The sequence below is a fragment of the Strix uralensis genome, chromosome 1 (assembly GCF_047716275.1).
Source record: "Strix uralensis isolate ZFMK-TIS-50842 chromosome 1, bStrUra1, whole genome shotgun sequence".
In the NCBI taxonomy this organism is placed as follows: domain Eukaryota; kingdom Metazoa; phylum Chordata; class Aves; order Strigiformes; family Strigidae; genus Strix; species Strix uralensis.
In genome coordinates, this window is record NC_133972.1 from 92,514,196 (window position 1) to 92,540,207 (window position 26,012).

At 39.7% G+C, this 26,012-nt stretch overlaps 1 protein-coding gene across 2 annotated transcripts in view; it reads right to left on the minus strand.

The window, feature by feature from the left end:
• The window catches only part of FBXL7 (F-box and leucine rich repeat protein 7), a 197,057-nt gene that overhangs the window by 73,833 nt on the left and 97,212 nt on the right, over positions 1–26,012 (minus strand). The window contains exon 1 of one of the 2 annotated variants that reach the window (XM_074874026.1): positions 2,438–2,449. The exons of the other annotated variant lie outside the window; for it this stretch is intronic. The gene's annotated coding sequence lies outside the window, so the exon portion shown is untranslated. Of the gene's footprint in view, positions 1–2,437; positions 2,450–26,012 lie in introns of those variants that run through there. 2 annotated transcript variants of the gene reach the window in all.

Sequence of the window (26,012 nt, forward strand, 5' to 3'; positions counted from 1 at the left end):
ACCTCATGATTTCTACTTCCAGAAAACAGCACTGACAGGTATCCATCATCACTCAGCTTATTACATCTCAAGAGGGACAGACTAGGACTCTCTGGCAGCCCGGTCAGCATGTTGCAGTAAGCCAGCCATAGCAACCTCCATTTGTCTGTAGAGTGCTTGTTGCTCTCCAGTTGGGCTGGAAATGACATCTCAGGAAGCTGAGAAGCAATCTTAGTTCCTTCCAGACGAAAAACCCTACTCGTCCTGAAATACTTTCTATTTCAGAAGACCTTTCCTTTTCTCATTTCACTATCTCATTGGTAGATTTGTGAATATCTACCTTAAATTCCTTTTGCTGATGATTTTCAGGCTACTTCCTACAATGGGTCCGACTTTTCTGTTTACAAGTTTACAGTGTTTGAATATAAATTTCAGCATAAACTTTCTCCCTGTTTTGGCTACTTTGTTTCCTTCTTCTGGAGTGTGCCACCAATTATCTAAAAAAACCCAGCTCTACTGCATTTGACAGGAATATTTAGATAAGGCAGTATGTAGAGATTAGGGAGTCCAAACCCACTCCTCCAAAACCTAGGAAGAACCTTCATTACCTAAATTGATATGGGGGAAAGAGAGAAAAAGGAAGTTGGGGGAATTGGAACATTGGAAAAATTGTTCTGAAAGATTTTACATTAAAAAAAGGTAACAAATTTTTAGTGCAGCGGGTATTTCAAATAATATTACTCTATTTCAAGGCATAACATTGATCAGCTGCAGCTCCTATAAAACAGTGCTGCCAAAGGGCAGCCTGTAGGTACTGTTTAAATAGCCAAAGGCATTCTCCCTTCACACTGTCAGGAACTGTTTGCAATACTTGAACAAAGTGTGTTGGTAAAACTTTGTTACTTACAATAGGCTAAGTATTGATGGTCTTAATGAAGTGCTTCTAATGAAGTATTATCACCACCATCATTATGTATAATGGGGCACATCCATTTTCCAGGCTTTCCTCTAGAAATTCAAATTTCTTCATTATTGTGCCATTATAACATTGACTCAATTTAAGTAGCATTTCTGAGCCTTGTGGATATATCACTCATTTACCCAGCATCAAAATGAACATTTTCTATTTTTCTGTTGGAGAAGTCAAGAAAGGAAAAAAACTAACATGTTTCTAGCTTACTTGGTAATGCAAGACCATTTGCAATATTCAGTATGGTTGACAGCATTTAAAAAAAAAAAAAAAAACCAAAGTCACCCTTATATCCTAAACGTACCAAGTAATATTTTCTATCTAATAATCAAAAATTCCTAATTTTTCTCACTCTAGAAGTAGTGAAGTTCAGTTTCACTAAGAAATCATTGGTGACTGCAGACTCCCCATAAAGTTGCTATTACTCCCCGTGAAGTAGTAATTTTCTTATGCTTTCAGTATTGTACATCTCTAGGAAAAGTCACCTCTTACCATGTTAGTGCAAGCCATTCAATAAAATTTAGTCTGTGCTAGGAGGCAGACTGTTAACAGCTGTTAAATATCGGCACTTCTGAAGATCATACTACCTGCTGGGCAGGTGATTAAAGCCACAAGTCACCTCATCTAGAAAAGGAAGTGTCTACAAGCAAACATACAAGTGTTTGGACAAGAAATTATAGAATAATTAATTCATTTTTTGTATCATATTTTATATATATGTGTGTGTTTATCAATATATATATTAACAGCAACATAGATTTACATTTTGCTATTACAAGCACTGGATCAACACCAGACAACGCTACTGACAATAGAATAAGACGTAGTAAGAGTCCAAACTGGCAATGGCAGGAGGCCAGATGTAACAACGTAGTTTCTGTATCTGCTTCCTCCAACATGTGGATCAATAGTGAAGTCTCAGTCCCACTGTCTGGAGGTGACCCTAGAAGTTACCATACCACAAATTACATCTCTCCACATGTGGCACTACTCAAGCCTGCCACATAACCCCTTTGAACTGAGATGGGGGTGAGAGAGAGTATGCTAAGTCTGACATTAAATGAAAAAAAAAAAAAAAAAAAAAAAGAGTCCAGCCATGCTTTTCAGAGTTGTGCTGACCCATAAAAATTAGATTTGATATTTGAGGTATTTTGTTTCATCAATACCTTTCAGGAGTGGATTTTCCTAGAAAAGGCTTCATATTCCTAATTTACTTCAGCAGAACCTGCCTCCCAGAAAGGACCAATACATACTATTTACTCTACTTTGGCAAGTCCTTAAGTATTTTCTTATTGATGTACACTGCTCCTAACAAGTGTCTAAAGGCCCCTCTATTTGACAGGGGAATGCACATATACAAAGGCATGGTTGCTCCTCCACTAGGATTTAACGATTCTAAAAACTGAATTGCAACACAGCCTGAAAACCCCTCTGCTTCCAGTGCTAGACTACTCATATCATCAGCTCACATTTAGAAATCTACCCTACCTGATTTTGCAGTTCTGTTAAGTATCTTCTCCAGCCATCAGTAAAACAAGATGAAATGAAAATGCAAACTGGAAAGCCATTTCCAGCAAATAAATTCCTTGCTAGCTCTCTCCTGCCTGTTGCTAAGCCAGCCTTCTATCTAGAGGAAAGACCTTTGTGATTTTTTTCCTGCTTTATTATTAGGCTGGAAACAATAGCCTTTTTATTCTATGGCAAGAATACAGGAGCCGAAGCTCCATGCACAATTGTGTGATCATCACATGGCTCTGTGTCCCAACCTTTCCGAAACACAGCAGGCACAAAGCTATCCAGCTGACTAGTGAGAAGATAAAGGACGGTCCAAGGGAAACAATGGACAAAATTGTCACTTCCAACAATGCAGAAGGCCACTTCAGTATTCCCACAATCTCTTGCCAATTTTTCTTTCCTTGCGTGATTTCCTCCATCAAATAGCTGCTGTCAGGTTTGACTGCTTAAATGATTAATTATTCTGACCGTAAATATTTTTAGGAGAAATGAGAACACTGACCTAGAGCTGGAACATTTATTTGTAATAATAATAACTTTAGGTCCTTGAACACGAAGCAGGAGCTGAGACACTGAGCAGTTTACTCCCTAAGCTCCAAAACCCAGATGCCCTGCTCAGCAACACTGAGGTAGGTCCAGCCTACAAGGGCCAAGCTCCCAGATCACGTAGTCCCTGTTGAGGACACCCACATAACGAAACTACTCTACAAACCAGGGCAGAAGTATGATTCCAGAAACTGAGAGACTTTTCTAGAAGTGTTTTTGGCTGGTTACAATATAACTAGAGCCTTCTAGGTAGGCAGCAGCAGTAGTCGCTGTGCAGTTTTTCAGCTGGTTTACAGCTGTGCCTGTTCTCTGTAGCATAAAAGGATTTCAGTTAGCTGCTTCACTCAGCCACTAGCAGATATAATGACAATATGCTGTATTTGTGTTTTGTGTTTTCAGTGGGTCAGAGTCCCACAGGCAAATAGGAAATTTTGGTGGCAGTCATTCATAAGAGCAAATTGACCCACTTTGGAAAAAATAAAGGGAGAACTAGATGATGCCCACCTTAGGCAACTTTTGGCTACTGCCACTATGCTGCAACTAATTGACCAAATGTAGCAGCAGGACTTCAAAGGGCTACTAGAAGACCTACTCCTTCACTTTACGAAAGTAAACTACACACCAAGCTTAGTGGTGAAACTCTTCACCACAGTTATAAGCCTTTGCTGAAAAGTACATCTGTCACTTCTACATGAAGAGATTATCGTTTTAGGCATGATCTGTTTTGCATACAGTGACCAATCACACTAAACACTGTATATTCCATTCAGCAAAACCATACAGATTAACTGGCCAGCAAGAAACCTCAATATACTATAAAAGCAAGGCTTGCTTCAACTCACACTGCTCTAACTTGACAGCTCAGGTGCTTGTTATCCAAAGTAGTCTCTGACTCACATATTGGGGAGGAGAAGATTCATCCTAAATTCAGTACAGTTCTAAGATAGATATCACTCAACCTCAGTCTGACTGTCCTTTGAACTCCACACTGTATTCATTTTATTTGGGAGGGGGTGAGGGTGGGGTGGTATGTCTCCCCTCCCCTTTAAAAAAAAAAAAAAAGGAAGAGGAACAGGCTAATATTTTCTTCATGTCTTATTTCTTTCCATTGTAGTACTCCTGCTCTGCAAGACACTAGTGGAACATTTACCTCTTCTATTGTTGATGTTCAGCTATTAAATTATATCTCATATAAAATGTGCTACTGATCTAGCGCACAAAACATGTACCAGAAGTGTATGTAAAGCAGTCCTAACACACCTCTGTTCTTAAGACAAAAATCTCCCTCTAAGCACTGAGGTAAAAATAAATAGTTGATATTCAGGAGGAGCACCTCAATTTGCTTCAGAGCATGATCAAATGATAGAAGTTGCCTTACTATGCATTTACTCAATTAAATATAGACTTAACCTGCCTGGCAAAACTAACAGCAGAAAAAACCCCAAATGTTGTTAAAACTAAAAGTAGAAATAAGACACTTAAAAACCCCCCAGGACTGAACACAGGTTTTTAGACTGCGTGTTTCACATGGAAACCTCTCTGCTTCAGCATCCCCATGCTATCACATGCAAATCCATCCAAGATCTGGCAAATAAAGGCAGGAAGCAACAGGAGTTGTTACAAGGAAATCGACAACCAGATGACAGGATCTTTACAGAAGCTGTGCTAATCGTTAAGAAAACTATATGCAGTGGAAGTTTAACTGTGGGTATTTTCATTTCCCTGATTCAGCTTTACCTTTCCCATATGAATTATAAACTGTTTGGGGAAACACTCTCACTTGTATTACATAGCACTTACCACAATAGGGACCCGAGTACATTTACCAATTTCTGACCCTATGACAGTAAGTGCCACAGTAAGAAATGAGTGAGTGAAAGTATTGCCTTAGAGAACTGAAAGCTAACCTGGCAACAGTTCCTTACACAGTGTATTCCCTGCAGTGACACAGGACATCAGTTATTAACTAGAGAAATTGTTAGAGGGATCTTATTTATATCACCAGAAAATGAACTCAAAACACTGGAACATCCTTATTTTCAAACACTATTAAAGTGCCTTTTTCCTTTGAGTGATGACTTTTTTAATGCAATCCTTATTCTCAAATAAGGAAAACATTTTTATTCTCAAATACTAGTAAAGGACCTTCTTCCTTAGAGTGATGACTTTTGTAATGTGATCGTTGGCACAAAAAGGAACCAGAGAGCAAACAGCATCTCTACAAATACTAGATGTGGTAGATAACCTAGGAAATGTCTACATAGGTCCCACTGTCAGCCCACTCTGAATGAATTAATATTGCAATTGAAATTTACACAGACTTTAATTTTATGAAGTTCAGTTATAAGTAAGTACACCTGAATGCTTGATGCAAAATAAAAGCCATTATCGTAAATTTGAAGGATTTACGACCAAATGAATGCTGGTTCTCAGCCTCTCAACTGTTTGCTGTCATAAAACTTATGCCAGTCACTGAATGAGAGGCTTTTTATTGCAAGATCATCCTACTAGAAGTCCAGAGTGCACAAATCTGCTGGAAACACTCCCTCTAGTTTAATTTTAAATTATTCCAATATTTATGTTTCTACAGTTTGCCTAAGCAACTGTTTTACCAATAGGCCCCAAGATTCAGCAGCTGCCTCTTGAACTCAGATAACATTTTCTTGGTTCAGTTTTGCATGGGCATCGTCTCACTATAGTATGGCTGCACTAACTCCACAGTGAAGTAAAAAAAAAATCACCTTTCCTTAAAAGACAGTGGATGTTTAAGAAAGATTTGACCTCAGGGGATGGTACACTGCACAGTGCTAAGACGCACTGTTCATAACTTCCACTTAAGTTGTGGCAGAACAGCATGCTGAATTTTGTCCAGTTCTGTCTAGTAATCATTACCCCCACATGGCACAGCACACGGGCGCTGTGAAAACAGACAAAAGGGAAGGGATCATGAGGACAGAAGCTGCATATAGGAAAAAAAATCATATTTGCAGACCAGTGCATTTTTCCCAGTCACAAAGAGAAGGCAGAGAATGGATTAGTTTGGGATAAAGTCCTAGTGAGACTGGCACAGGGAAATCTACAGAGAAATAAGCATGCTAGCTGTAACAACCTATATATTACAACAGTTGAAGGCAAGAGGATGACTTCATTACCTAGGAAAATTAAGCTCATTGTCATTCACTCCGTGGCAGTAAAACTAGAGTTATCAGTACCTTGCTCACGTGGACACTGGTGACAGTCAAGAAAGTTTAATAAAAAGATCCTCTTTTTCTTCACCCTGTCACTCGCTACTAAATTTAAACACTACTATAGTGTAGCCTGATCCTCATCATCAAACTAACTATGCAGGTGAGCACAAGCTAGTGGAAACTGCTGCAGAGACAGCTAAGGCACAGCACACCACAGGAAGATCTACAGGTTCAAAGGTGAAACGGGGAAGAATATGCAACTAAGTATGTGTGTCAAAGATACATTGCAAGCCACTGCAAAACTAAGCAAAGGTTTTACACTGCTCTTCTAGAGATCACAGAATCGTAGCATAGTTTGGGTTGGAAGGGACAACTAGTACAACCCCCCTGCCATGAGCAGGGACATTTTCAACTAGATCATGTTGCTCAGAGCCCTGTCCAATCTGACCCTGAATGTTTCCAGGGTTGGAGCATCTACCACCTCTCTGGGCAACCTGTTCCAGTGTTTTATCAGCCTCATTGTAAAAAAATTTCTTCCTTATATCTAGTCTGAATCTATCCTCTTTTAGTTTAAAAACATTAACCCTTGTCCTATCTCTACAGGCCCTACTAAAAAGTCTGTACCCATCAGAGAGATGTAGGTCTGTACATGTCAGGAAGCAGCAGGAGGCCACATAAACCGAATCCTAAGTATGCCAGTTTGTGGAGTCCTTCACCACACAGATGTCAGACATACTTATTTTAAGTCAGTATTTTAATGATGTCTAAACATACCACATAACCATATAAGCTGACAATAGAAGCTGCAGTCTCCTTTGTACAAGGATTAAATGAATTTAACTGCTGCCTCCTAAAGAAAAAAAAATTTCCTAGAAGTTTGCTGACTTCCTAAATCCTACTGTGTAGTCAAATGTCAACCAGTCAAGAGAGTGAAGAACACTTCCCAATTTCACTAAAACTTCGTGTTCCATACTCACCGGCAAGGACGATGAGAAGTTTTACTAAAACCCAAAAGTTGAAGGCTAAGACAGGCAACAGATGAAATAACTGGAGTATACTAAACACTTGATCTTTCACTTCAGGGCCTTCTCCCCATCTGACTACCCCTGGGTTACAAACAGTAGTTGTTTTATTAGGCTGTGGCTCCTAGAGATGTGCTGCAACTTATTTGTAGCACTTGTGATGTTAGCCTGTGCTGATACCAGGGGATATGCAGTGATCCTCAAAATAACATAAAGTAATTCTGACAATTCATGACATACATTTAGTTGTACTATCAAATTGCAAAGGGTTTCTCCCAGGCTCATCAGCCTGAAATATAGTGGTCTGACTGTTCTGCACTGGATCCCTCAGCACACCAGCTGTAGCACTTACCACTGCAGCCTAATAGACAAAGCAATAGAAGAGAGTTGGCAGACAAAAACAAAAATGTGATTTTATGGGCTAGCATATACCCACAAAAACAGTGGTGGACCACAAGCCCAATCAATATAGGACCATGGGGACCCCTGTTTATGTAACGTGAAGCCAGAACACATTAAACTCTCAAGTTCTTTCCAGTGTTAGAGGTTTGCAGCATGCGTTGTACAGACCTTGGAACGATATCTGATTTACTTTGCCAGCAAAAACATTACAGATGGAACTGTCAAGTCTTCTTGTTTAGTGGCGCCTGCTTTTCTAACACGTGACTTTTTTAAATAACAACCGTCACTCATCGGATAAACTCAATGTCTTTTCCAGCACCTGCAAAAAATGCTTTGAGGACAAAGAGTAGACTTCAGGAACTAACAATCTACAAACTTCCCTTCAAAAAGCCATTCTAGGCTGTTTTAAACTTCAAGCTTTTCACTATTATAATTCTGGTTTATTGTTAGTGTGTAGGACTGTATCTGCCAATTACTTACAACACATTTCACTATTTCTTCGTTTTTCCACAGTAAGCAAACAGCGGGCACGTGCTAGATAAGATCATCCTAGAGATAAAGTGTATGTGTACACAGTGTAAAAATGGCTGCAACAAGCTTAAGACTCCTGTCCTACAAGTCTTGCTCATAATTTATTTTGTCATACCACTCAGGATTCAGGGAAGGCTTAAGCGTATTCTGTCTTGTCAATGGGAATAGAGGAAAACCAGCACAAGGTGTACTTGAAATTTCGCCTTGGAAGCAGGGCATCATGAAATTTCACTGCGATCAAATCCTAAAACCAGATGCTGAAAACTAGTTCAAAGTTAGAACTCAGTCTGGCTCCTGCTGCTTTCCTCACTTGTCCTCAGAAGTGAGGACTAAAAAATCATTGCTACAGTGTATTACATAAAGCAGTCTTTTGTTTAAATACCATGTTATTACAAAAAGAAACAACAACCCAAACAAGCTATTTCATAACAAAGAAGACTTTATTATTTCATAACACTGAACACATAAAAGAATGCTGCAGCCATACAAGCAGAGAAAGAGTTAATGAATACAGCACAATAAAGTTTTTTGGGGGCCTCCCAAAATTGTGTGGGAAGTTTGCAGAAAAATCACTGCTACCAAATAAAATCATCTAACAATTAATTTTAGACCATAAACTTTCTATTATGAAAACATCAGTAATAAACGCTGTGAAAAAAACCCAGCAGAGCTGTAGTTAATCAGAATACCAGGAAGGGAAAAAGCAAACTTGGAAGAGTGGCACTGGCAGAACCCTTGCTGATAAAAGGAAGGACCAGGAAGCAGACAGCTCGTCCGATATGGCTTAAGCCATATGTATACAAAGACTTAAAAGATCTACAAGCAGAAAAGTGAGTACTTGGTATCAAGAAGATACATAATACAAACAGAACAGTAGCATTTATAGAAAGGTCTGGTCATAACAGGTACTTTGCTTTTTACTATTTAATTGGTTGTTTCTGTGGAAGACGTGTGTTTTCGCAAATTTTGGCTGGTTGAACTACAAGAAACTATTTCACAGTTCCCGCTTCGCTACAGGTGCGGTATCAAGACCGGAAACTATATTTTACTTGTAAACTTACAAGTACTTAAGGAGCACCACAAAAAAGGTGAGTATAACAAGGTAATTCCTTTAAAAAGCTTTTCTAATGCCATGCTACATCGATTGTCCATACTAAATGTAGGTATATTAAAAAGAAACTTTGTGAAAGGTGAAGTTACTTGCTCAGGCTGGTAGAACTTGTCTCTCCATGTCCAGTCTAGACTTCGATGCATTAGGAAGATCATGACCGTTTGCCAAAACCACAAGTGGAATTAGCTATAGCTGTTATTAAAAGCAACTAAACCAAACTTTATACCATCAACTTCTCTCAAAACAGGTAGCATATAGCAAAGCACACCTGAAATTTACTCAACGAATAGAGTTTTAATGCATATATTCTAACTCTAGCACTGAAAGAAAACTGCAGCAACATGTCTCTGTAATAGAGATAACCATTTAATAGGAAGCAACTGTTGACAGTGGTCCATTAGATGCTTACATCTAATTAACTACACACACTAGTCAACACTTCGTTCAAGCGCTCAATATTAATCAGAGCTGCTGGCTAATAAGGGCCTATATGCATACATATCCATATTTATATAAACATGTGGTGTTAAACATGATACTGTCAGTCTCCTTTAAGAGAAGATTTTAAGTTTGTCAGTTCATTCCATGTTTCTTGCAGATGTTTTTGAATGAATGTTTTTTATAATTTCTTTGTTTTAGGGGGGTTTGGGTTTGTTCCTTAGGGAATAGTAATTTGCTTCATTTTTTAAGACTGTTCGTTCCACCAAGATAATATTGAGAAATGCTGTTCTGTAGAAAATTTGCATGACAACATAAACAGAAAAAGACTGATCTCCTGTCTTTCCTACAGCAAAAAAGCAGAAACACCTTAATCACAAACCACCTGTTACTCAACCTGAATGATGGTTTTCTAATCCAATCTTCATTCAGCAACACAAAGTATTTGCTTTCTTGTAATACTACATTGCATAAGTTCATAGAGCATCCTTGCTTCCCCTGAGGTGCAATGTAATGTGTACTTAGCTGGCAAAAGGTAATCACAGGGGATTCCTATAAGATTTCCATTTCAATTAACTGAATTTCAAATGTTAAACTATATTGCCTCTACTTTCCATAATGAAAGTGGCTGTAAATTTTAGTAACCCATGAAGCATTTCCTGAAGGCCCAAAACACCACAGCTTTATCAGTTATGAGGTATCTATCAGATCTAAAATATTCACAAACACGGCAGTTTGACAGTGTGGCAAAGTGAGTGATGACATGTCTGAGAAGGCAACTGCAGCAGTTGCTCTGCTAAGTCCTGAGGTCCTAAGTACACCTCATGATGCCATGAGAGGGTGATGCTCTTAGGCAACCTAGTGCCCATTTTGCTGTAAGGACACAAACACAGGGCAAGGTCACTTTTCTGCTGAGGCTTCTGCATTCTTTTCCACACTCTATTTTAACCCAGGAATCATCCTGATTCCCCACCAACTGAACAAAACAAATTACAAACAATTCATCTTTAACATGCACTAACTCAACAACAGTGTTAAGAAGAGCCTTAAAAACACTTTCTTCTTCCCCAAGGCCTTTCTACCTCATGAGCCTCAGGAATTCCCCAGGCAGTCAGAAACAACTTTTTTAAGTTTTTATGGTTTTAAAAATAGTGTCCAAATCACCTTGTTTTCATGAAGGTTTAGAGGTAGGATGAAGGAAGCATCTAAGAGTGCTCAGCTTGGTTGAGACATTCCAACATACAGGTCATGAAGCTCTCGCTCTCCTCCTTATGCATCTAAGGGTGCTGTGATTAACTGACTCCAACCTGCATGCTTCAAGTGCAGGCCCTCTATCACTGAGCAGGTACCCAGACAGCACAGAGGAAATGCAGACCAGACCCTTTCAACGTGACCATACAATGCTTTGTTAAAGGTTGCCAGCAACTTATGGAATCAGTTGGTGGCATCTACGCTGGCTCTTTGGGCTGGGATCCCCATGTCAGGTTCTTCCAAATCCATTTCCTCAGAAGCAGTGATATATCAATCACTGTGCAAACTTTTGACAATCAAGCTGTACACAGCTTGTTAGACACAACTAGAAGAGGAAGGAAAGCTACTAGACAACACTGATCTAATCACTCAGCTGCACAAAGGGCAGCAGAGGCAGAGCAAATGGGAATATACCTGAAGCCACTGGAGATTCCAGAGGAGGCTGGAAGTCTGCCAGCCAAAAGGCTTGGAGTGTCCACCCTGGTTATCTTGCTGAAGACCTGAGTAGGAATCACCCATGAATAATATTAGCTCACTTCTGCAATTGCGTTCCCTGAAGAGGGCCAGATTTCTAACATGTTCCTGTGCCAAAGCATCTCTGATAAAAGTGGGGTTTTGAGGGGTGAACTTTATGTGGGTTTTTACTTGTTTTGGTTCTTTGTTTGTTTTGGGTTTTTTTTTTTGGGGGGGGGTGGGGCGGGGCGGATTTTTTGTTTGTTTGTTTTAGGTTTGTTCAGTAGGCTTGTGTTTTTTAGTTGTGAGTCTTGGAAGGCAGACCTATAGTCAGGAAGAAAATCAAGGAGCCTTCTGGTCAGTCTAGATGATACTTAATAAAGAAAATACTGAAGGAGCCCCATCACTGTATGAAAAAAATTAAACTGGTGTGTGCAAGCTGTGATCACAGTAAGGTACAGATTTCTATGTGTATGAGCAGAGTCTAACATCCCATCACAGATTTAAATTTTCATTCTCTTTCCTACGTGAAAGGCAGTAGCAAAGTTGCACTTTTAAATATAGACATGATTCTTGGGGCAGGGGTACATTTTTATATATGCAAACAATAGATTTTGCACCTATGGGAAAAGATACACCTGATACTCTGTTTGTACTTCATTCATTTTTTTTCCATTCTCCTTTTCTAGTAAGATTCAATTCCTGACTGCCTCCAGCTGGTCAAAGGAAGACAGGCAGATCACCTAGTGACTCAGTGGAACATGTTTGGGTTTTTTTCCCTTTATAAATGGTTTGAGATCCATTGAATCACAGGTACCTGGGTTATCGTGTTGTCTGTCAAAGCAAGAACAGAAAAAATGTCTTTTTCAACATGTGTATGCATGATGTGAGGCATTGGCAAGAGGGAGATGCCTCAATTCTTCTCCCCTCCCCTTTTGATCTCAATGCCTTGGCCACTGCCTGATAAAAAACATATGAAAGAAGCAATGCAACAACAAAAAATTCTCACATTCCAAGCATTAACATCACATATGCTGAGCACCAGACTCAATTATACTTTTAAAATGCATTACAGATGTAGCTCAAACTAAATGGGTGCAAGATGTACAGTCAGATAGGAGTTTACAGATGAGTGTTAGGAAATAGCTGGCAGAAGACAGGCAATGTTGTTTGCATTTTGCCAGCCCAAATCTTCTCCCCTTTTCCCTGACCCCCCTCCTTTCTCTTTAGGAGTTTTGGCAGTGGTGTCTCAATCTCTTCAAATTACTCTTCTAATTGGGTGTTTCTATGGAAACAGACTAGAAGACACAGTACCTCTCCCTTAAAGAACTATAAAAACAAGAGGTGCACCATGAGAAAACAAAAAGGATGAAGAATAATAATACAATGGGAAAAGTTCTTACTAACAATGAGAAACTGTACGGCCTTTAACAATTTAACAGCACAGGGCAAACCAGGCCTGTACTGATGCTGCCAAGTTACCACGTAACTGTGACTCTGCAGGGATGGCCTTTGAATGAAACAGTGAGTGCTGTTGTGTTTTTCACATGAAATCTCTGCAGGTCCCAAGTACCTGCACTGGTGGCCTTACATAGTCTGTGTCCGATCATATTCTCTGTGATACAAGGTAAGATTCTCTTGCGATTGCTCTCTCTGCAAGCATTTACTTTGACAGCCAGTGCATTTAGCATCATCTCAGAAGGGAGATCTCCTGGCATGATGTAGCATTCAGAGTGGAGGAGCAGAGAATGCCAGTGCACCCAGACTGCACACCATTCCTTAACAAAATGCAGAGAGTAGCTCTTTGATCAGTATATGTTTTCTATACCTAAGTGGGTTTTGCAAATTGTCAGGAAAGCTTACTACATTCAACCTCCAGCAGAGCGCTTGGTTGCCTACGCTCCAGCGACAGCCACCAAGAAGCTGCAGCACAACACTGAGAAAACAAGATAGTGTATGTATGCCTCACACAATGCCTGGAGTCTTGCAGGGGAAAACATTTATTTTGTCCAATCTGTTAAGGAGTTATCACTGGACAGAGGTAGACTTAGTTTAGGTATGTCCAGTCACTGAAAAAAACTTTAAATCTATTAATTAGAAAAAAACCTACATTCCAACAACGACAGATCTGTGGGTCTTAGCACCCAGCCCACCACTTTAGCCCATGATGAATGAGGGAATCAGCAACAGAATTTCCATCACTTCAGATCTTGAGTCTATTGTGAAACAATTAAAAGGCACTGCCTAGTAGTGAAGGATTGTCACAGCAGCCTCAGCTGAAAAGAAAGTGCATTCAAGACTTAATTACATTAAATTACAACATTCCCTTACCACATAACCCATAGCAGGAAGAGAGACGACATGGAAAAAAAAAAAAATCAGTTCTGAAGCATAAAGCAAAGTTAAAAATTAGGGGGGGGGGGGGGGGGAGGGAAGAGGACTTAATACTTCATTACTCAAGATGTCTATTTAGCTGAATTTTTTAGCGTGAGGCTAGGAGAGCTCAACAGCTTTGCCAACCTGAGTTTACTGCAAGACTGGAGTCATAACAGCAGCATCAGGGCTCTAACAACAGGCCTTTAACATTTTCAAGCCCTGTCACAGAATCTGGTAATGACTTTTGTTTGTTTTTTAAACTAGTTTTCAAATATTCCTCTCTGCTTTTAGTGGTACTGAAGACACTAATACTTGGTAAAAATTTCTCCCAAACTCTAAAACGCAGTTCTCATTAATACACACTTGTCTCTTATAACTAAGTTTACTAACTTCTTACCCCCAGATTGTTGACTAACTTTTCCAAAATGTACTGTAAAAAGAAGTGCTGCTGGAAATCCAGGGAATTTCTGCCTTTAAGCAGTGCCAGCCCTGCTCTCAGCTATGTCGAGGCAATGGAACCCAGTAACTGCACTAGAGTAATGAAGCAGAATTTGTTAATATATTTTTGGGGGCGTTAATGAGGAAGAATTACACTTATATTACATGTAAGATAGTAATTTTTGGTAAAATGAGTAATCTCTACACCATACCTTTTTAAAAAGGAAACATACTAGTTTCCAGCAATCAATGGGATAAAGACAGAATTTATGAAACCTTTGACATTAACAAGCGGTGCTTAGGAGAAATCAGGTATTTTGAACCTTGAATTATAAATCTGAAATCCACTGAAAGTTTTATGCTATTGTAGCAGTGCAGATTGAAACAATGAAGTATTTTTGTTCAAGACCATCTGTCAGGTTGGGTTTTGGTTCAAAATCTTGTTAGAAAGCTACACTGAAGACTGCTGTATTTATTAGTCTGGTGATTTTTAAACAATATAGTAGTTAAACTAATCTGATCTCACTGTTGCCAGGGCCTAAAAGCTCAAACCAAGGTCAAGGCAGACAACAATAGGTCATGAAGGAAATAAAACATTAAATAAAGTGGCCAGCTTCCAACTGTTGCCTTGGCATCAGGTTATTATTCACTCTCATCCTACTCCACCTTTCCCAAATACTTCTGTTAAAGAGGACAGTGAAATTTGACACATGATCAGAGCTGATAAACCACCCCAGAAATACAATGCTTCTGGGACACGTTTTCCTCTAAACTATTAACTGATACCTCCTCTCACTCCAATGAAGTTTCTCCACTACATTCAGAAATACAGTGACAGAGGTATTTGGTAGTTTTTCTATGAGCCTCCTACTTAGATGAACACCAGTTTGTCTCGCTGAAGTGACAGTTATTCCTGCCTGCCTAAGAGGTGCAAAAGACTGTAACAATTGCCCTGGCAGCAGAAAGCAGTATACTCTAGATACTTCTTTCTGGCTAGCAGAAAATTCACATGAAAGGAACATTGCAAATGCTTACACTAACTTGGTAGCAAATCCTTTACTCGCAGCTTTTGTTGTTCTTCTGCCACCCTGGGAGCATAGGGAAGACCAAAAAAAAAAAAAAAAAAAAAAAAAAAAAATTAAAAAATTCACCCTTTAGAGCACATATGAGCACAAAGCCATGCATAAACAAAGGTATTTATAAGAACATTGTAATCTGCTATCTCAGCCCTTCAGCCACTCTTGATTTGAGAGAGGCTTACTCATATGGCCTTTTGATGAAGAAATGCAGAAAGTGGTTTAGGGGAACAAGAATAATTTAAATGAACTTCTACAGAGGTCTGCATGCTCACCTCATGTTACAAAAAAGATTCACCAAATTTCAAGATAGAGATGACTTTCAGAATTAGGAAAGGCTTCTTTTATTTGCCAACTAAATACATTATGTGTGACCAGACAAGAGTTCATCTTTTATGACAGTGCTACAAAGAGCCCTTATTTTCATCAGTTTCTTGGTCACTCATCCTAATTTCCCCAGTGTACTGGGAACTCGAGTTCTTAACATCTGGAGTTCTTGTCTTCATACTGCAAGCTATTTTGTAAGAAAAAAGCTGAAAACAAAACCCCAAATAGGAGATCTAATTATTAATTTTTAAACCCTATTATAATATTCCTTTAATTCTGAGACTATTCTCCTTCCGTGCTCAGGAAAACAAATCAGTAGCAATGAAATGTTTTTGAAGGACAAGCTTCCTAGCTCTCATTAACATGAGGAAAACCACCCGGAATTTCAATAGAATTAAGAAAAATATCCATTGCCTTTAAACAGATATGAAAAGTGCATGATACTTGCAGAAGAATAGACTGATGTAGACTGATTCTTACTTGAAATTATGTTTAGCAGCCTGTAAGCTTGCTTCTGAGCAAGGCAACATGATTTCATGAAGCTCTGTGCAGCCTCACACAGATGAGGGAAATAACAGGAACTCGTACTGCTCAGCACACACACAAACTGAAGCGTTCCAGGGCTCTCACACAGGCAGTGAGCCAAAGCCATACCTAGATACAACCTGGAGTAGGCTACTGATTTACTATGAAGTCAGCTGAGTTCACTGTCTAGAAAAATGAATCTTTGTGTGCACGTTCCAGATAATTCCAGCTATTTCCGATGTAGAAAACAGTTCCCATATAACCCAAGTCCCATTTACACACAACAGAAGTAATTCTTGCTGCCACTGTGCTAGACAGCTGTGGTATGTCATTGCCATTTTCCATCTCGACCCTAGACAGAAAACAGAAATATTTTTGGTGCACGCTCTGCTACAATTATTTTAAAAAGGAGAGAAAAGGAAATTACCTACTTAAAAAATTAATGCTGTGTATTACTCAGCAGCTCACTGGAAAAAAGGAGAGGAAATTGAAGAATCATGTTCCTTCCAACATCAGCGCAACACGCTACCTCACATAATATCTTATTCCCTCTGTGTGCACCTTCTGCTGTACCTGCCCAAAACACTGAGCAAAGTAGGACAGTTTTCAATTCCAACATTTTGAAGGAGAGATGTGTAATCACATACCAACTGATCCTATTTCTCTGCTTGCATGATCTGCAGTCGTGCACTTTACATTTTCTCTGCACATCTCCCTGCTTCCTTTGAAAAAAAGTAATGGGGAGCAAGCAACAGAGAGGAACAAGTTCAGTTTGTCCAAGTATGGCTGATGCTAGTTCTGGAGTAGGATTTGAGACTATTTGGCACATCTTCACAATCTTCCCAGACAAGTCATTAATTCTGGTCTATTGTTTAATACACAGTTAATATTCTTAAACATCTTGCATCAGGTAAATGAGATGTTTTTATCAAATATTTAATAAACAAGTTAATAGGGAAATCAAATCAATACATGCAGATTTTAAACACTAAGCTTTAGAGTTTATTGAAGGTTGTTTCTGATTGATTTGGTCTACCAAATCATGAGGGCTGCTTTTAAACTGCCATGAAGTTTGACAGCCCATGCCTTTCTAAGTGCTAGAAGTCATTTGCTTCCAACTGTAGTGCATTGAGATGTATTACATTTATACAACAGAATAAAAGTTTACTGGAAGAATGCTACATATTATGTTTATTTGTTTCTAAAATGCATCACTGAGACACTCCACGCATTCCAAGCCCTATACAATTGTCATTCAGAGCAGTGACGTAATCCAGCCTAACAAAAATTAGGACCATTCAGGCTTTCTAAGAAACCACAGCTGTTGCTTCGGCAATACATATGACGAGAACTGAATACCATGTATTATCAACTCAAATTTCATTTCAGATACTTACCATTGCATTTCTCTTACACCAACTGATGTAATTATTCAACCATCTAAACTGCAAGTAAGCTTTTTTTATCACATGGAATTGTAGCTGAGGTGGTATGAAAAAAAATCTCACAGCAATTGTCCTGCAGGTATATCATGTCTGGAAGCACTGTGGACATATCAAACCAGACTGAGACCAGCTTGAACAGAAGCATTCCTGTCAGTATGAGTGCAGGCATATCCCCACTGAGATATGGCTGCCTACCTGCCACACACTTTACACTCCACAAATTACTGTCTTGAACCACACCTAAACAACCTTGAATACATGCAAGAAAAATCTACCCGCAGTTCTGCTCAGCATTTAGTATTTCCCTCTGGGTAAAAGAAACCTTTGCTCTGCATAACTGTATACAGATTAGCTTTCACAGTTTGATAGTCTCAGAGCAGAATGTTAAAAATGCAAGATATTGGTAGAGAAAAAGCCATTATTAGGTACCTACATCTGCAGACCTCTGTCAATTTCTTTGCTTTTCATTATTTCCTTGCATTTCTGCCATTTTTACTCATTTTTGACAGTTTAAGCATCCCATACACTTATCCTAATCTTCTACTAAAGTAAAAATACAAATTAGTATTTGTTCACCACAGCAGGGAAAACAGAACAAAACAAAAAGCCTGGTACATAAGCAGGCTGAGGAAAATTTATCACTTAAAAATTAACTCTCAGTTTCAAATACTTTTACCTTGGGGGCAAAAATTGCCTACAAGTGTGGGTGAACGGTTGGGTGATTATTCCCAATTATTCCCTCTTGGGCTCCTGAAGGCATGACCAGTGGTGATGGTGATGCTACAAAGTTTACTCAGCATGCGGTACAAATACTGATTTGCTTTAAAAAAGGAAAACAAAGCAAATCACCTGGAGACAACACACCATAACCTTAGATAAGCCACAAACAATCACTGAACTCATCTAGTTTACCTCAAATCACAGCAGCATTGCCTAGGTTTCACTAGGGTTTTTGCAGGAGGGATTGTTCGTATAGGCAGAATTAGCACTGAGGTCTGAGCCTGGAGAGGACGAAACCAACAGCACCTCTAGAGCAAAAGTTGTGAGAACAGTCACAGCTTCATTTCTGTCCAAAGGTAAATGTCAAGATTGAAGCTTGCATAAATAATTCATGGAAATGGGTGGAGAGATTTTCTATTAGACAATTTTAGAGAACAAGAGTAGCTTACTTGCTTAAAACAATTGCATTTTAAAAGCCTGCAATTATTTTTTTTTTTTCCTTTGTGCAGAACAGTGCCATTTCAACCCTCTAAGCAACTTTGAACAACTCAGCCTGGTATCTTAGGCAACAAGTTGTTGCCTAACATTTGAAAGGACTGTATGTGTGTGTGGGTCTGTGTTTTTTCCAAGAGAAAGGAAAATGGCTGGGCAGGGTGGGGATGAACAGTTTCCTTCATTTCCCCAGAAGACAGCAAAGAGTGAAGAAGAACCTCAAGCACATGGTGCCCTATCAAATCCAATTTTATACTTTCCTAGTAAGCTACAAGGAAACATCACAGTTCATCTGATGGAACAGCAAATATAAACCAGCACCTGCCACAGTTTAAGTGATTCCTCTAAGCCTTGCATAGGCAGGAAGTACCTTTTGTTCACTCCTTATAAACACTTATTGCTGCACTGTCACTAAAAATGATATTTTGGCAACCAGCTAGCTCTGACTGATGGCATCACGTAGGTTAATCACTCAATTTATATTCATCTTATGCTTCACCTGTACTTACATGCAGCATATTGATTCCTCATCTTAAACCAGCTAAATAATTTAAGATTAAAACTCTCAAGGCTCAATACCAAGATTAATACTGTTCAACATCTTCACTAAGGACCTGGATGATGGGACTTTCAGCAAGTCTCTAGACAGTACCAGTTCAGGGCGAGTAGTCAATGTGCTGTGGGTAGGACTGGTATGCAGAAGGATCTTGACAGACTGAAAAAAATGGACCAATGAAAATCCCATCAAGTGCAAACACCAGGTCCTGCCCCACGGATGATACCACACATGGCCAGAGAAGCAGCTTTGCAGAAGATCTAGGCAGCCCAATGCACAACCAGTTCAACACTAGTCAGAGGTGCACCCTTGCAGCGAAGGTGGTTACCTACCAATCACGCTGTACGAGCCACTGTAGAGTTGGCACAGTGGGGAAAACCACTTTTCCCCTCTGGCCAGCTCTTGTCAGAGCCCGCTGGGAGGGCTGAGTCCACTCAGGGGCTCCCCATAACAAGGACATGACCAAGCTGCAATGAGAACCCAAGAGAAACCCCCAGGTGACCAGGGGGATGGAGCACAGGACCTACAAAAGGTGGCTGACACGGGTGGCAGATGCAAATGGACTGTCTTCAAAGGTGCACAGTGATCGGAAGAGATGTGATAGGCACAAGTAGCAAAACATGAAATTTCACATAAAAAAAAGTATTTTTCACCATGAGGGTGGTCAGACACTGGACTGGCTGTGAAATCTTCATCTTTGAAGTAAGCTGATCTAGTTGAATTTGCTTTGAGCAGGATGGAGGACTGCATGATCTGCAGATCACTTGCAACTTAAGTTATTGCTTGACTTTTGCCAAAATAGTGCCTTCTGTCAAAAAAAGGACATAAATATATTCCCCACACCCCCGCCAAAAAAAAAAAAAAAAAAAAACACCACCAAAAAACCACCAATCATACAATCACTGTCTGAAGACAATCAATCACAGTTTGAAGAACCTGGTTCTCTGAAACAGGTCTCTTGTCCTTGGCTTTCATATCAGAGGACACTAGGATAACTACCTTTACATTAGAGTACCTTTTACAGAATGGATAAAACTGGAAGGGTACAAATCCACGAACAGTATATCAGAAAACCATTGATTACATTTTAAGATTAGAAGAGGATAGCTAATCTGATCATAGAAATAATTTGTAAAGAACACAAGGGGTGTCACTTTGACATCTGAATTATCAATTAGATGCAATGCATCTGAGTACTTGTTCTAACAACCAACAGATACAGGCAGAAAATAAAACAGATATTATTTACTCAGACTCAGATCACGGAGTCACTGGATGATTAAGGTTGGAAGGAACCTCTGCAGATCATCCAGTTGAAGCTCAAAACATGGCTTTTCAAAAAGGTATCTTTAATAGGATTAACCTAATGGTTTTGGCAGTACCCTAATGGTTAACAGCTAGAGTTGTAAAATTGTAAGCCTGACACCACAATATCCACAAAAACTACCAGGAAAAAGCATTCTTAGTTTGGCAAATATAAAACTGAAAAAGAAAGGCCTTTTGAGATGAACTCGAAGTTAAATACTGCTCTTTGAAAGACAAGCAACAGACCTGGGTGAGTCCAAAGTAGTTAAAAGCTGCCATCTTTATACTTATGATACATATCATTCTGTCACAAGTTTGAGACACCTGAAAGGGTAAGACTAGGCTTGAACTCCAATGCTGAAGACTCAAAACTTGCAGCTGGGAATGCAATAAATCCAGAATGAACTTCACAACACCAGTTAGTTAGTTGATTTTGGTTTTTTTTTTTCCTGATTAATTCAGTATCATTGGAAATGAGCATTTGTTGAGCTCTAAGCGTGTTGTTTGAAACATCTGATGTCCTCAAATTTATGTCCAGTCTGTGGTAGGACTCTGCTGAAAATCCCAGCAAATCTGCACCAGTTCCCAAACCTCTCTGACGGTATAGGTCACTGGGAAAGTGATACTCCCTCTACATTAGAGCCAACAAGCTCCTACAGCCACCCAAGAAAAAGTGACATGCCGTGAGTCGACCTGGAAGGAGAGTGCTCAGTTTGAAAAGGTACAAACAATGACACAATAAGAGAATGACTTAAAGACAGCTAACAGAGCAGAGGAGGGCTGGCTCAAATTCAGAAGTGCTTGAACTCAGGAAGTTATCCCACATGAGGAGTGCCCTGGAGGGAAGGAAGTCTATAAGAAGGGACCACTGATTTCCTTGAAAGATGACATCTAGGCATCTGCCTGGAATACAGAAGGGTGCTGTTAGGGAATAAGAAAACACCAAAGGAAGCACTGGTCACAGTCAAGAAGCACAGGGATAAGGCAGGAACTTCCAAAAAAATCAATTTTAATTAGATCTTGAAAGATTAAAACATCTATAGTAAGTTCTTCAGCCATATTAAAAAAAAAGGAAAAAAAAAAAATCAAAAATCAAAAGGTAAGTAGTGGAGATGCTATCTGAAAAGAACTGCAGATGAAGATCGTTTAGGAGCAGCCTGATAACTAAAATACAACAGTAAGAGAAGAGCTGTTTTAACTAAAGGGTGTTGCTTAAGAACAAATAGGCATTTTGGCCCTGAACAATTTTAGGCTTTGAATGAAAGAAGTTTTCTGGATCCTCAGAGACATAAAGCTTTGAAATAATCTCCCACAGAAATGAAGGGGAGGGGACAAAGTGCTTTCAAGAAGGGCTCAACAAGTTAATGAAAGAAATTGCATGAGGCGGTTGCTCCAACAGCAGATGAGTTGGTCCTAGTGTCCTAAAACATCCTTTCAAATTTTTTGTTCTCCTGCAGAAAAAGCCAGTAAAATCCTTTCCCACCTTTATTACAATTGTCAGCATGACATTCACACACCATAATGGTTTGTAAACCTTTTTTAACCTTATATTATTTCATCACTATGTGCAAAAACAAAATCCAGCTGAAGAAATAATGAGTGTTACTGCTAAAGAACAAAAGCCTTGAAGCACTGTTCTACATAGCCTTTTCTCCTCCACATATAGTTAATCCATCTCCAAAAATGGATTGATCTATATGGAATTGAATCAAGGCTGCTAAAATCCCAAATTACTCTACAACTGAAGAGACACTGAAAAGCATTTCCTCCATCCCTAATGATATTGGTTCCAATTCTGAGACAAGCTTAAGGCACAGTTTGTTAACATGTCAATGTCAACTCAGTTTTACAGAAAAATGCCTGGAAAAGCTTCTGTGGAACTACTTTGTTGAGATTTGCCTCTCTTGAAATGAGTTTCTTTCAGAGGACTGGTATAATGGCCAATCATTTGCCCAATTTTAGGAAGAAGTCAGCACAATATTTGAAGATTTTCAGAAATAAATGTCACTTTTTTCATTGTGAAATTAATGTTTTCTCTTGCATCAAGTATTAGGAAAACAGTATTAAAAGTCAAAATAGAGATCAAGTTTAAACTGGCAAGAAACAACTGAAAATCCTGACAATCAAATGAAAAATTTTTACTGTTTGGAGTAGTCTTATAGTGTAAACTATCTTTACAGCAAATTCTGACCTCTGTCTCACTCTCTTATCTATATACCCAGACTGTATAAACTCCCAATTTTTCTAAACTTGTACTATCCCTTATCACTTTGTAAAAAGTTAAGACAGACATTTGCTTTTATAAAAGTTTACTAGATGTATTATAATGACAATACGAATTGAAGAGAGAGAAGACCTCTCCCCCCACAGCAAAGAAACTTGACTCTCTCAGTCAATTAAATACAGACTTAAATTAGTCAGCTGAATACAGAATTTAGAAGAAAAGCAGAAATGGAGTAAGTCTTCAGGAATGTACTACTATTTCTATTGCAGAAAAAATGGTACAAGGCACATGTAGTTATGATTCAAGTTCAGAGGCAGGAAGAGCTTGGTCTAGGGATTTGCAGCATGTATGTAAAGGGCTTCTTTTCAGCTGCTGGGTGTCAAGCGAAAAACAGAACAATGTAACTGAAGCCTCCATAAATTATATACTATCCTAAACTGCAACTAAGTTGTTAGCTGCTACCATTTTAATAGTCCCTGCTTGGTTTCATCTTCAGCTTTCTGTGGCTTACATTCCTTGCCGGGATACGTCAATCTGTATAAATCACAGCAAAAATTGTTAAAACTGTGGTGTCTGGGCAGCTGCATATACCCAGCCAACAGCAATCAAAAGCATTAAAAAAAAATTAAGTCTTCTCTTGCTTGTATTTTTTTAAAAAAACAACAACAGACTTTACAGGGCTTGTAGAGGAGTCACATTAAGTAAATCACTCATCTCTGCTGGAAATATTAAGTCCCACTTTGGGCACACAAGCACCATGGTGAAAACTGGCATTAGCCTTGGAGACCGGATTGACAGAGCAGATGGGGAAGAGGCTGGGAAGCCAGTACAGGCTTTGGGGGCATTGGCTTTGTGGGACAGCCTTGCTTGGAAGGCTGCCAGGTGCCACAGCTGAATGGGGATGACACCCCCATGAGGGCATGCAGCTGATGCACAGGCCACAGGGGAGAGGGGCTGTGAGGAAGGAGATTCTGAGCAGCCAAACCCCTATTGTTTCCAGGACCTTGTGCTGCATTTAAAACGCAAGGATACCAACAGAGGAGGAGGGTGAATACTGCCCCTTTCTAGTGCTGCTGGAACAAAGCCACAGGGGAGCATTGAGAGAGGTCTTGGCAGAAGCTGCAGCGAGGCTGGATGCCTTTGCAGGAAAGCAGCCTCCACGCAAGCAAGCGGTGGGGCTAGACCCAGAAGGGGTGAACAAAGCTGACAAAGCCAAGCACTGACTATAAGCAACTGAGTGACTGCTGAGGAAATTCTTCATGTCCCTTGAAAGGCAGTAAGAAGAGCTCTGCCAGATATTTAACACCTACTTAGCAGTTAGGAAACCACCAGCAAATTCAACAGTTGTTTTGAAAGTTCATCAAAAGATAGTTTCTTGCACCGCACAAAGCATCTTCTAATGTGACATTCCACTGAACTTCGGTCAGCCTAGGGTCTGGTATTGGAGTGATGCTTTGTGTCAAAACAATTTGCCTGCTCAGTATTCAATCCTACTGTGCTGTTAATCTGTACTAGCTACAGGAAGCAGGAAAACTCATGGAGTTTTCAGCTCTGTCGATGCATATGAAAATCTCTACATGGTGAAGTCCCTGGCATGAGAAATCGCAGCAGAATAATAGTCCTGCAAATAACAACTTCTTGAACTGGGAGCATCCAAATCCTATTAAAGTTACCTCTCCCATCTGAGAAGTGACCCAAATTTCAGAGTTCAAGTGGGCCCCTCTTAGAACCCATTTCTGGGCACACATAAGAAAGTGATTGGAAACAGTCAGCACAGCTTTACCAAGAGGAAACCATCTCACCCACCTGACTGCCTTTAGGTTTTTTTAAGCCTTTTAATGCTATCTTCTTCAATATTGTAACCAAACTGGTACATCAAGATCTGGATGGCTGGACAACGAGGTGGGCAAAAAGCTGGTTGAATGATTGGTGACAGAGGGTAGTAATTACTTGGTTGTACTCTACCCAGGCTAGTCACCTGGGGTCAATCCTGGGACCTCTCCTGTTTAACATCTTCATCAATGATCTGGAGGAGATGACAGAATGCAGGCTCACAAGATTTGCAGATCACACCAAACTGGGGAGAACTATCAGCACACTTGAGGGCAGGGTTGACATCCTTAGGGACCTAGACAGATTGGACGAATGGGCCAATAGGAACCTCACGACATTCATCAAGGACAAATGCAAAGTCCTGCACTGAGCAGGATTAACACCGCAAAATGGTACAGGCTGGAGACTGCCCAGTTAAGAACCTTCTACTCAGCATTCATGAGACCATATCTCCAATACTTCCAGTTTTGGACTCCCCGATACCAGAGAGACATTGAAAAACTAGAGCAAGTCCAGCAGAAGCACACACGCACACACACCCCTGGTTGTCAGGGTACTGGAGCACTTACCCTGTGAGGATAAGGACATGGGCTTCAGCCTGGAGAAGAGACAGCTGGGGGAAGTGGTGGGGGGAGAGGGCTAAAAGCAGTTTCCTATTCCTACAATAAGGTTATCAAGAAGATAGAGCCAGGCACTTCTCAGTGGTGCATAATGCAAGGACAAGAGGCAATGAGCATAAGTTGAAACAAGGGAGATCAGATGCTATAAAAGGGAAAGTCTTTTCTACCCAGAGGAAAATCAAGCAGTGGAACTGGATGGTCAGAGCTTGTGCAGCCACTGTCCTTGGAGGTTTAGAAAACCCAGTTGCATAAAGACCAGGGAACCTGGTGTGACATAGCTGACCCTGCTCTGAGCAAGCAGTTGGACTTGTCCACTGAAGTTGTCTTCCAACCTGAATTATTGTATAATTTTGGAAAATACTATTTGATTTTTATAGGAAAACATCATTACAGGATGATATACTCAAAGATATGACATAATTGCTAGCACAGACCTACATTTGCTGTATGTACACAAACTTTTCCAAAGCAGCTCTTCCCAGCATGGACAACCTATATCCAATCTAATGAAAAAAACCCCACCTAAATTTCCCAGAGGGATCTAGAGCTAAAATTCAAGAGTGCCTCATGGCATTAAATTATTCATACTATTGCCCCATATAAAAAGTTATTTTTTTATATGAAAAGAATGAACCGTCCCAATCATACTGTAGATCAAAAACCAGGAAT